The sequence below is a fragment of the Eleutherodactylus coqui genome, chromosome 11, assembly GCF_035609145.1.
Source record: "Eleutherodactylus coqui strain aEleCoq1 chromosome 11, aEleCoq1.hap1, whole genome shotgun sequence".
Lineage (NCBI taxonomy): Eukaryota > Metazoa > Chordata > Amphibia > Anura > Eleutherodactylidae > Eleutherodactylus > Eleutherodactylus coqui.
In genome coordinates, this window is record NC_089847.1 from 15,133,232 (window position 1) to 15,144,341 (window position 11,110).

Here is an 11,110-nt window from a genome sequence, read left to right on the forward strand (position 1 = left end):
TTTGTGGCCAGGTCTCAGGATCCACCTGATTGAACAGTGGAAGCACTCGTAAACCCTTGGAAGGACAAACCCTTTCTGTACATCTTTACTCTCTGCCCACTAACCCCATGATTTCTCAAGAAGATCAAAATGGAAAATCTCCAAGTGATTATCATTGCCCCAGATTGGCCCTGCCAGGAATGGTACGCGGATCTCGTTGACCTATTTGTCTACTCTCCATGGCACCTCCCTCTTTGAGAAGATCTTCTCTTACAGAGATCCCTTTTCCAACCGAGTTTGTCTATACTTCGTTTAAGGCGTGGCAGTTGAAACCACTGTCTTAAGAGACGTGGATCTGTGGAGCCAATCATCAAACTATGATGAGGGCTATAGAGCTTTCCTCCTCTCTGGTTTATTATTGTATTTGAAAACATTTATTTCTCTGGTGGAAAAAACATATCTCCCACCTTACATGTTTTTCCTTATCCCACCCCCTGTTCTTCCAACAGGAGGGCCTGGATATGGGCTTTAGCATTAGTTCCCTAAAAGGTCGGTTATCCACACTATCCATACTTTTTCAAGGAACACTAGGCTAAAAGTGGGTTGTCCATACTTTTCTACAAGGGTTCGCTCATGCCGCCCCTCCATACCATTCTCCTGACCCTCCATGGGACCTTAATTTAGTACTGGAGGTGCTGCAGTCTCACTGATTTGAGCCATTAAGGTGAGGTTCCAGCTCACCTTTTCACCTGGAAGGTGGCTGTATTGGTAGCGGTCACCTCCATCTGCAGGGTTTCCGTGCTTGCTGACTTGTCGGCCAAACCTCTATTCACCATTATCCACAGGACAAGGTGATCCTATGTCCTGTCCCCTCCTCTCTATCTAAGCTGGTGTAGACTTTCTACCTTAATGAGGACATAGTCCTGCCTTCTTTTTACCCCGTCGTAATTCATACAAGAGCGCTTGTTCTTCACAAACTGGATCTAGTATGTACTTTGCTGACCCATCTTTCAATTGGCCTCTTTCAGACACTCAGACTTGTAATCCCTGATGGCCCAAAATATAGCCTTGCTACATCCAACGTCTTCATATCTCGCTGGATCCGCTCAGTGCTTTTTAATAGGAGTATGTGTTGAGTTCAGTCAGCAAGTAGACATACAAGGGGATAATTCACTAAGACCGGCATTATTAACACCGATCTTGGTGGAGTAAGTTGAAACAAGTTTATTAAGAGGTGCACTCCTAATAATTGTGTTGTATCTCTTGTTGTTCTGCGCACCAAGACATCAGATCTCTGGCAGCTTTGCACTAGACACCTAGTGTAGATTTGGTCTATAATTTACACTAATGGTTTGGTGTAAATTTATTGGGTCTTGCACAAGGTTTCATACACTTTTATAAAAGTGACAGTAAAAGGCCAAAAGGTTGCAGATTTTGGGGCAATTACAGGTTATGTAAAAACTTGCAGCTTTTCTGCAGCACTATTCTGGTGCTCGGCCAGTATGAGACTTACCCCAAACTTTATGCAAATAGAGAAGAAAAACAGGCTGCAAAAGAAATGTATGCGAGTCACTGGGCATTGTACTTACAAACCATATGAAATCTTCCATCATTCACACTGTGGCCAATATCTACGATGCCCCATAGTGCTGTCTGGCTTTGTATATGATTTATACCCAGAAATAGAAGTGGAGACGTAAAAATAAAAGCTACATGGAGTTCCTATCTGAGCATTCTCTGCCGCAGTGTAAAAAGAAGAATTGTGCCTTCTAAAATAAATTCATGTTCATACAAGGCAATTCATCATCCCAGGCTGCAGAGATCCAGTGACTTCTGGCCTGCGATGGGTAGAAAAGGAGATAGAATCCTAGTTTGCCCACCATTCTCTCCTGACTTCGATCCTATTGGAAACCAGTGGGTGTCTGTATACATCAAATCAGCAGTGCTGGGAGGCAATACAAGAACTACAAGCAGAAACTACACATGGACTTACCAGCTCAGTGAATAAGACTGTTGTACAAGTGCTCAAAGAAGGGCTCCTTTATCGATGTGGAACTAAATCTAGAAATATAAACTTTTGGTTTTAAGGTCTTGTAACGCCACGGAGGTTAATAAGTATGCCAAATGGTCACTTTTACTTCTTTGTTAGTTTATTCATATAAGTTTTAGCAGAACATAAACAACTGGGTCTCCAGAGAAATGATAAAGTTTGCAAAAGTCCTTTCAATTTAACCCTCCGCAGTCCACAGGAGGAGCAATTAAGTCCACAGCTGAGGGAAACAGTAATAAGTCTGTTTGTTTTCACAAACCTGTAGTTGTCCAGAGCGCAGCTGGTCTTTAAGTCGTAGTGTCTCCAGACCCCAGTCCTAGGGCCGGAGTTCCCCAGGTGTCCTGCTGGACAGCGTAGCTCTTTGTCCACAGCATCTCTCTCCTCACAACAGAAGTCAGGTTACAACTGAAGTCTGGTTCTCCCAGACACACACACCTCCTCCTCACTTCCACCTGTCTCCTTACATAGCTTGCTTGTTTTGGTGTAAGATCTGGCCTGGAGTAATATTGGACTGATCTACATCACAGAAGCTAACAACCTCTGTGACATATCTTCCATTCCAGACCACACCTCTCACCCTGTTACAGTCTGTTTATTTCTTACAAAATAATCTGTAAATACAGCAAATAACAGATTTATGTTGGAAATGAGATGAATGTCATTATGGGCTCAAACACTGAATTCTGCAGAATTGGAACAACATATTTGGTGTTCATTTCACAATATAAAAAAGTCATCGCCATCATCGGTCCTTCCACTAGTAATAACACCCACATTGTAATAAAACTGTCGGGGATAAACAATCCTTGCACATACTGTTTGCTGGGGAAGACAAATACAAATGGCATCTGCATAATAATTTGGAACATGGTGTATAGCGCCATTAATTTCCCTGTTCGACACCCACTGATCCTGTTGAGGAACGGCATGCTGTGTTGGGGAAGCACCTTTTTTCCGCGGTTTTTCTTTGCACATAGGCCACATCCTGTGAATAGAGCGGCTGCAGTTCTCGCATACAGGTTGCCAGAGGTGCAGTGCTATATAAGTGCCGCATACCTGACATTTTCAGAATAGGTGAGGGTCCCAAAGAGCAAACCCACCACTTATTGTAATGTAATAGCATAGTCTTATGTCTTTACAAGATGGGACTTCCCCTTTTAAAAGTGGTTTCCAGTCAGATTTATTTATCCTTAACCAACCTCTGGGACCCCCAGCAATCCTGAGATCTGCGCACCCAGTATAACCTATGTGAATGGAGCAACAGTGCACATGCCTACCGCTTCGTTCACTTCTATGGGATGGAGGGAGATCAATGTGATCGGCAACCTTTTCCCGGTCCTATAAAAGTGAGTAGAGCAGTGGTTATGCATGCGTATTGCCATGTCATGAGGGGCAGTTAGACCCTTAGGGATGGTGAATATGTCTTTAATTGGAAAACCCATGTAATATACTATACCGTCCTTCTGTTAGCACAAACTATAGAAAGAATATCTAAAAGGGGTTGTAGCAGAATAGACTTATCACCTAGCCATAGGATAAGTAATAAAAGTCTAATCAATGGGGTTCTCACTGCTGAGACCCTCACCAATCCCGAGAACAGGGGTCCTGTGTCCCCTCCTTAATGTGGGCTTACTGCATCACCCCTCAGGAGGAGATTGCATGGAGAAGCAGTCACACCTGCACAGTGACTCTCCATTCATCTTCAGTGGGACTGCCAAAGATAACTAAGCATTTGTGCTATTTCCGCAGCCCTGTTGACATGAATGAAGTGATGCCACGCATGTGCGACCGCTGCTCCATTCAGTTTGATATCATAACAGATGGGTACAGTGAGTCCGCAGTGAGGAAGACTTGGGACCCCCTTTCACTGAGGTGGTGGTATCTCAGCGGTGAAACCCCCACCTATCAGACTTTAATCACCTTTTCCATGAATAGGTAATAAGTCTATTCTGCTACAACCCCTTTAAGATAAACTTGAAATTCTTGATATTTGAGACTTTTTGTCATGATAGCCAGAGACCTATACAAGGCAAGAATCAGAAGATATATTAAAACCCCAACTACATAACAAACTGGGGAGCGGAGCTGTTATTGAAGTCGTCTGCAGAAGAGTCTTCAGTTGCAGATTCCTTCCCGTCTCTTAGGGATGCATAAAGCTCGCTGAACTGTGATTGAGGCTCCGCTATTAGTAAGCCGTGTACAGAAGCGTTGCGCTGCTACGTCACCACGCCACCTTTTAATTCCTTCTGACAGCACTTCCCACATCGGTCTCCCCATGGGACGTTGCTCCAGACTAAGGACATTTCGGAGACAATTTTCCTCCTGGCCGCAAGAACGAGTCGTGAATTTGGATTTTGACAAGATTTAGAAAAGATTTGTGTTTTTAGAAAGATTTCGGACAATGGAAGTTGAAAGTCGGCAGCGCAGCTCAGCGAGGAGCAGCAGGCAGTTGCGCTACTTTATGGCATTTGCTTCGGTCAGCACTTCATCAAAGTACAAATACATCTTGTATCGTGGTCAACACCTCTTGATACTAGAAGCAGCACTCAGCATGTTTTCCTGGTAGCTTCCTTATCCAGTGTAGATAGCACAATGTGGGCTGACCAGCGGACTGATACATTGTAGCAATCTAGCAGAGATTTGTGCACTAACCACACATTCTTGAGATAGATGAGTACTACATTGTGGGCTCTTGCTGTTTGAGGCCAGACAGCGGTTGCTGATGCTTCATCCATAACGGTTTTTGATCTTTTTTTTTTTTTTTTTTTTTGCGACAACTACTGTTGCTGAGAATTTGGCGAGAGGTTTGGCGCGCTCAACACGGTCTGCTTGAGATAACGCCATCATTCACAATGCCGGTATTGATGTAAAATCACTGTGTTAACATGACAAAGAGTAACGTTGTGTTAAAGTGAGGCACACCATTGGTTTCTGTTAAAATTCTCTTCCAGTCTGATATATCATACACCGACCTTCCCAATGGAAAAATTTGAGTTGAATCCAAGTTAGCGGCAGTGAAAATGGCCGTCTAGTCAGTGACATGGCCTAACAGATTTCCCCTTTCCTCCGCAGCTTATATGCAAGATTGGATCAGTGTCTGCCAAACCGTTTTCATGTTTCCACACTTTTGAGGCACCTTGTGTAATAGAAAGTTGTAGAACTTTTTGTTTATACAGAGAGTAAAGGGGTTCTCCGGGACTTTTTCTGTTGCTTTTTCCATCTTAGGGTAAGTCATGAGTAGGTGATTAGTAAGGGGCTGCCGCTTTGGATCCACAGCAATCAGCTGATTGTTGGCACCGCTGACAGTATGGACAGCACAAGAAGCATATTGCTCTGTAGTGCAACAGCCCAGGTTGGTATTACATTAAATTCAGTGGGAGCTGCGTCTGCGATAGCTACATGGGCCGCTGTACTACGGACATTGAAATTCGCTTACTTTGCTGTTCGTAGTAGCAGCGGTGTTGGGAATAAGTAGATCAGTTAAGTACCCCAAGCGATGGAGCACCGCCGATCATCTATTGATGACCTATCCTAAGGACACAGTAGGTCATCAACAGAAAAAACTCCCAAAGTCCCGGACAGACCCTTTTGAGTTTACTTTACATGGAACTGAAAACCCATTTAACCCTTTCCAATCCAATTTCCCAGCCACCCGTACACTGCACAGCTTATTTACTTTAGGTGCCATACAAAAGCATCCTATAACTACATACAAAGTGTATAGCACATGTTTCTAAAAGTATGCAGGACAGCGCTCCGTCGGAGCTATGCAGGGAGATCTGATTGCCAGACGAGATCAGATACAAGATGTGAAAGGGTTAATGACTGTGCAATTAAAAGTTCTGTGACTTTTTACTGTTCTTTGCATTGCATTTTTCACTATTTCCAAGATCTCTGCTTGCTGTCAGTGATTAGTTATTTTATTATCTCCTAAAAGTCATCCATGCCTTTAAAACGTCTCATGGCCGATGTTTGTTGCATTGCACTTTCCAGGCTGATGAATTTTAGGACTCTCTCACATCTGTGCTTCCCTATTCATTGATTTATTAGTGTGGGGTTTGGGACCACCCCATCATAGAAGCCGGATGTCCCTCTTCATCCTCACTGTGGGGTTACTGCACCGCTCCACCTTGCGCAAGTGCTCTGGTGCTCCATTCACTTTCCCTGGGACTGCCAAGACACCTAGCGACAGCCGTTCGGGTATTTCCGTCAGCCTCACTGAAATGAATGGAACGGTGATCACGCATGGACGGCCAGCGCTCCATTCAGACTGACATCATTGCAGAGGGAGAAGTGAGCCCCGCAGTGACAGGAGAGCGGGACATGGGAGTCCCATTCTAGAGACTGGTGGGGATGGGGAATAACTTGAAATTCTGGTACAACCTCTTTATTAAACCAACAAAACGCAAACCTGTTTTGGCAAAAAAACCATAAAGTGCCGAAAGATGACACAGTCCTGCTGAACTGGTCATGTATGTCTGATGGTTCTTTCTCTTGTTTGTTGTATGGTGAAAATTTCATTTATCAGACCTTCAGATTGATTGGTTAACCCTTTAGAGATTAACTCATACTTAAAGGGGCAGGGATTTTTCAAACAAGTCCTGCTCATCTACTAGCTTGTGTTTGTCTCATCATTTCTGTAATATACTTGCATTAAAAATTATGTTGCTTTACCACTAAATATTGTTTATAGTGGCTGCCACTAGGGGTCTCCCTTCCAGCTTCTCTGCAATCCACTCTCGGTCATTAGGTACAGAGCTTCTGTGGTACCAAGGACAAATGGACGTTTCCATAGCAACTTTAGGTGAAAGCAAGGAAGTCAGGGCAGTGAACTACTGGTGGAATGCTAAGCTTGTTACATGCCCCCAGCAAGGAAGTCAGGGCAGTGAACTACTGGTGGAATGCTAAGCTTGTTACATGCCCCCTCCCTGATAGTGGATAGCAAACAGCAGAACAAAAGAATGGGGAAGACCACCTGAAAATGAGAACGTAGAGACAGGAAATGGAGTGCAAACAGCAGTAGCAGATGAGAGGAAGGTAAGAAGAGCCCGTTCTAGAACACTTGTTGACTACTCAGGTACGCTTTAAAACTCACCCCTTCCCAAAATGTATGGCTCTATTTTGGCTATACGGACGCAGTGTTGAGGGCTAGATCCATTGATGAAGGACACATCAGTGCAGCTATGTAATGTATGTTCAGCATCGTGGTAATTTGTGGTGGTAGTGGGTATACAGAGGTTGTACAGAGGAGGGCTTTCACACATACAGAAAAGCATTGACACTATGGGGCTTATTTACTAGTCAAAAAACCAACAGTTTTCTGTGAATGAAACCAGTAAACTATCTTACATGCTTTTCGCACACTTATTATGTGTTTTATACAATTTCAGACACTTTTTCCACTTGTCCGAACTAGGCGCAATTATAAATTTTGAACGGGCGGACGACTTAGCAGATCCATTCAAATCACTAAGCAGCAGCTTCCAGCGCTCACAGTGGTGGAACGACAGGGCAGGTAAGTATAACACTAACATCCACAGACTCAGCGGGTCGCCTACTTTTAGCCCATAATCTTATCTCATAGGGCTAAAAGTAGGTGACAGATTTCCTTTAAATTGCGGGAATTAGACATTCCTCAAATCCCTACCTTTAGAGTTTGGCTATCATTAGACTGCTGTGTGCCCTCTCCAGGGTGGCACTGGAACCTCATCGCAGGACTTATTCTGTAGTTGGGGATGAAAATGCTACATTTCCTGCAGTACCGATATAGGTTTTTCCATAGATGCCATTTTAGGACCATCACTAGCTGAAGGACCATCTACCAAGAAGTGACAATTGTAATTTGGGAGGGGGGGAGGTCACTTTTTGTACATGCAAGTATTCCTATAGTTTTGTGGTGCAATACTAGACCACCATGTTAAACTCAACCCTCAAGATATATTCAGATTCATCCCAGAAGTGAGCAGCAAAAGCCGCATGCGATTTTACCACAAATTGCTGTAGTTTTGAGGCTTTAATAAGCAGCATCTGTGCTAGCTGCTAAACCACAGCAGTCCACCGTAAAGCAGCTTGTAGTTTGCCACGTGGAAACAACCGTACTGTCTGAGTATATACCCTTAGGAAAATGCAGTCTCTAGGATTGTGTGTTACTTCAATTTTAGCTTATTTTGTTATTTCCTTTTTATGTCCCTTTCATGATTAGAAGGAAATGTTCTTGTGTTCTCCTATCCTCCTTATCCGGGTTCACTGCACCACGCACAGTGAGAAGCTTGAATGGGAGTGGTGGTCGCCGATGCCTGGTAATGCTCCATTCATTTACAATGGACTGCTAAAGAGGCAAGCATTTTAGATTCAGTCATTTCCATTAGCCCCATTGAAATGAATAGAGCTGCACATGGGTGACTGCCTCTACATTTAATCTGTTGTCACTGCAGATGGGTGCAACAAGTCCACAGTAACAAGAAGAGTGGGGCGCCGAATCCACTTTCTTGGAAACTCTGATGGTCTCAGCTGTGAGACTTTGGATAGGTGATAAGTGTATTGTGGTACGACCCCAACCAAGCATCTCGTGCTGTATGGGGGAATAATGAAGATAAATTCTTTATAGATGGTAATATACATTTATTATTATGCATGAAAGATGTTTCCATCATGCAATGAATAAAAAGGAGCAGATGATAGTGATTCCGCTCTTCAGGCCTCGGCTTACTTTTGTGTTGTGTTTGGAAATGCAGGTCCAGATCACACATAGGTGACGCTTTCCTGAGTTCTTACAACACCCCACGTTCAGCCTTTGGGCCCTCTGTTTGTCAAGTCCAGTGAGTGAAGGAGCTGCTTGCAATCTCAGCAGTGTCCTTCTGTCATGTCCGATGGGTGAAGGGGCTGGTTTCTTTATTAGCAGTTTCATTCTGTCATCTTCATGACATTGTAGATTAGATGTCCAGATAGTTGCATAGCAAGTAAGTCCTTCACCCGTAATAACTTGCTATGTTGACCCAGAGGGAGACAAAAAAAACCCTGAGGATTAATTGTTGGTTTGTCCTCATATTAGGGGAAAAAATTTCTCCCTGACCCCAAATATGGCGATCGGAATGAGACCCTGAGTCGTCGGAGGCTCTATCTACATGATGTCAAGGTTTGTTGTGGAAAGCTGTAGGAGAATATGGATGGGATTTCATTGACTCTGCTGGTTTGAGTAGGTTGTTCACCAGCTGTTCTTGTTGACCGCTTCGCTTTCTTCATCATTGAATGGCCTCCAGGTAAACTATTCGGCCATCCAAAATTTGGTCTCATTGCTGTCGGGATGATAGTGTTGTGACCAATCCGGACATACAAAGCTGAATTCTTTGTATATTTTCTGGTCTCCAAGACTAACTCTGTTTGGCATTTCCACGTAGCGTAGAGCTTGTCCTGTATTCAGGTCAACAGAAGCTGCTGTCATGATTGCTGGTGGTTCCACTCTTCTGGCTTCCACATCTTCCCAGTTGATGTCAGAAAAAAATTGATGCTTCCTGATGTCTCCTATTACTCCTAGCCGATACTGCTGACTTTTACACAGCAGCCCTAGTAAGATGTCAACTGTGTCAGGAGTCAGGAACTGTGGGTAGAGTGGAGCATGGTTGAGGATGGCAAGCTTAACTACTCTGGGATTTTGTCCAGGAAAAGGGAGCTTAGATGTGTACATCTTATACAGGATCACGCCAATGGCAAAATAGTCTACCCCTCGTCCGTGTTCCTGGCCCATCACCATTTCTGGGGCCATATATGCAGGTGTGCCTATAGGCTTTGCTTTGGTCTTCTCATTTACACCCATTACAGCAAGGCCAAAGTCTGTTATTTTGACATGGCCATCTGCTGTCAGAAGGATGTTTGGTGGCTTCAGGTCCCGGTGTATGATGCTTTTGGTGTGCAGGAACTGTGTGCCACAGATCACTTCTGCTATGATAAATTGAATTGTGGGGGTATCAAGAACAAAGTTCTTGCGCGTAAAATGATCCAGGTCCCCTCTGGTGGCCAACTCCATTACATAGTAGACATAGTTTTCTGTTTGGAAGGCGGCCAGGCCATGAATGAGGAATGGACTCTCATGGGATAGCTCTAAGATATGGCGCTCCGCGAAACTGTATCCACCCAGTGAGAACAAACATTTGTTTGACACTTTAATGGCAACACATTCCTTGCGGATGATATCTTTTGCCAAATAGACATCGCCAAAGCTTCCTTCTCCCAGTTCTTGATAGAATCTAAAAGACTCTAATGTTAGGGGTACTGTGGCAGGTGTTTCCTTGCCAGATTGTTCGGGTTTCTCCAAACTGTTGCTTGTGGAGGGTTCCTCATCATGGCTACTGCCGCTCTGAGAGGTGTTGGTAGATTTGAGGAGCTCATATGGTATCTCCTCTTCTAGAGAGCAGGAATCAGATCTGCAGTCACTACTGCCGTTCTGAGAGGATTTGATGGTTTTGTGGACCTCCTCTTCTAGAGAGGGGATCTTGTTACTTGACTCCTCAGATCTACACTCTTTCTCTTCATTCATGTTAATGCTGTTATCTACCCCCTTATCGTCCTCCTTGTCTTTCTCTTTAGATGATTCATTGTCTGTTTATAGGATTCAAAGGAACACGTGTTAATATGTATAATAATTATTAGTCTTCATTACTATCCCACAGCAACACATATACATTGTCAGCTCATGCAACATACAACCTACATTATATTCACTAACATGTAAAGCCGTAAATAGAAGCCTAAATGCCGTCTTGTGTCTGCAGCTCTTGTGCTGGTCTATGTGTTTCTATAGTTATGGACCATATAATCTGAAAAGTTTATAAAAAGTTCCCATGAACATCCCCAGTTGCTTCCTGATCTCCTACCTCTACTGTTGATATGACTGGGCACTGGCATTTCACCAGAAGCTCTTTGGCTTTCCTTGGTGCTGCCTGTGTTCTCGAGTCCATCCTCTCCATCTTTCTTGATCTTTCCTTCTGCTTCATCTCCTACTTCACTCTCCAGTTTTTCTTCTCCATCCTGTTGTTCTTTATCCTCTTTATCATAGTGATGGGTGTGCAGATCTTCTGTGATCTG